The sequence below is a fragment of the Rutidosis leptorrhynchoides genome, chromosome 7 (genome assembly GCF_046630445.1).
Source record: "Rutidosis leptorrhynchoides isolate AG116_Rl617_1_P2 chromosome 7, CSIRO_AGI_Rlap_v1, whole genome shotgun sequence".
NCBI lineage: Eukaryota > Viridiplantae > Streptophyta > Magnoliopsida > Asterales > Asteraceae > Rutidosis > Rutidosis leptorrhynchoides.
In genome coordinates this window covers 11,429,674-11,431,314 of record NC_092339.1, presented here as the reverse complement: position 1 = coordinate 11,431,314, position 1,641 = coordinate 11,429,674, and the positions used below count along the sequence as shown (strand labels likewise).

At 40.5% G+C, this 1,641-nt stretch overlaps 1 non-coding gene across 1 annotated transcript; it reads left to right on the top strand.

Moving 5' to 3' along the window:
- The first annotated feature begins 246 nt into the window (after positions 1–246).
- Positions 247–353, top strand: LOC139861012 (small nucleolar RNA R71). Its single transcript, XR_011763632.1, has one exon. It is a non-coding gene; the product is annotated as a small nucleolar RNA R71 (small nucleolar RNA).
- The last annotated feature ends 1,288 nt before the right edge of the window (positions 354–1,641 follow it).

Sequence of the window (1,641 nt, the reverse complement as noted above, 5' to 3'; positions counted from 1 at the left end):
GATTCCATCTTATCCGTGAGGGATTTGATGGCCTCCGTTTGATTGTTTAGTGCTGAGAGTGGAGCAAATGATGAAGTTGTTTCACCACTGTTCCAGTCATGATGATGCATTGTCATGTTCTCGAGCAACTCCCATGCTTCGTCTACGGTTTAGTTCATCAGATTCCCTTGAGCTGCTACATCGATCGTCGTCCTATGATTTTCCGTAAGACCATTGTAGAAGGTACAGATCTGGGTTGACCGTTCTAGCTGGTGATTAGGGCATTTCTTCAGTAGGGTTTTGAATCGCTCACATGCAGTGTAAAGAGATTCATCATAACTTTGTTTGAAGTTAGTGATGTCATTCTTCAGTTTGGTTTGTTTAGAAGGAGGGAAATATTTGGTTAGGAATTTGGTAGCCATCTCCGTCCATGACGTGATGAAATCTTTTTCCAGTCCTTCAAACCAAGTTTGAGCATGATGGGTGAGAGAGTAGGGAAACAAGTATAGCCGGACTATATCTTGTCCGATCCCTGGCTGTTTGTAGGAGTTCGAAAGAGATATGAATTTATCAAGGTGAGAATTAGGATCATCATTAGGTAATCCATGAAACTGACAGCTATTCTAGATGAGCTGGATGATGTGATGTTTTAACTCGAACGAGTGTTCTTGAATCTCTGGAAATCTGATCGATCCTCCTCGACCTTCAATCGAGGGTTTGGTATTTTCTGCTAAAGTAACGCGTAACACCATTTGATTTTTGATTCGTTCTTCCTTGCGTGCTTTAGAGATTATTGCGTCTGGATCAGGTACGAATAACAACGGCCCTGGTCTAGATTGGGTTTGGGTCATACACTGGGTATGCCTTTTTGTTTTTAATTTTTAGCAAATAAATAAAGTAAGCTAAACTATTCTAAGGTAATTTAATTCCAAGGTAATTTAATTTAATCTAAGGTAGTCTAAGGTAATTAACTAACTATCATAAGGTTGAATATATTTTTGGTTCTGGCTACTGATTCCCTGGTATTTCGGTAACAGAGCTCTGCAAGAACTATTCAACAAACCAAGTGGCCAGGCCGACTACGGTGAGGCAGGAAACTTTTGGTCCCAATATAATTGGCGACTGTTCGAAAAATCCAACAACCAAGTCCGTGTATAATTGTCTTTCTTAAACACCACTAAATGCTTGTGAATAAGTTTGATAGAGAGTAGTATTTCCTGATACCAGTTCCCCGGCAGCGGCGCCAAAAACTTAGCTCCTCCCCTGATATGGCCGAAACGGGCGGTTTTTATTCGCGCGGTGTCGTCGGGCCGCGGCGCGCCAGGATCAGCCACTCGAGGGAGGGGTACTGTTTTAAATTTATATTTAGCGGGGCCTAAATCTTACTACTCCTTAAAAGTAACGAAATTATGACCTAGAGTCGTATTTTTGAGATATCAGTAGAATCGAACCTATATTTAAGCCTAAGATAGTTAGGAAGGAGTAGTGGTTACTTAATTTTGGGATTTTCTATTTTATAAGACAAATAAAGTAAATGCGATAAAATTCGTAATTCATATAAGGTTAAAGTGAGTGCGTACTATGACTTCATCAGTTATTCAGCCGAGATTATGGAATGCTGGCTCATGTATAGGCAGAGGCCTTGTATTCATTACACTGGTC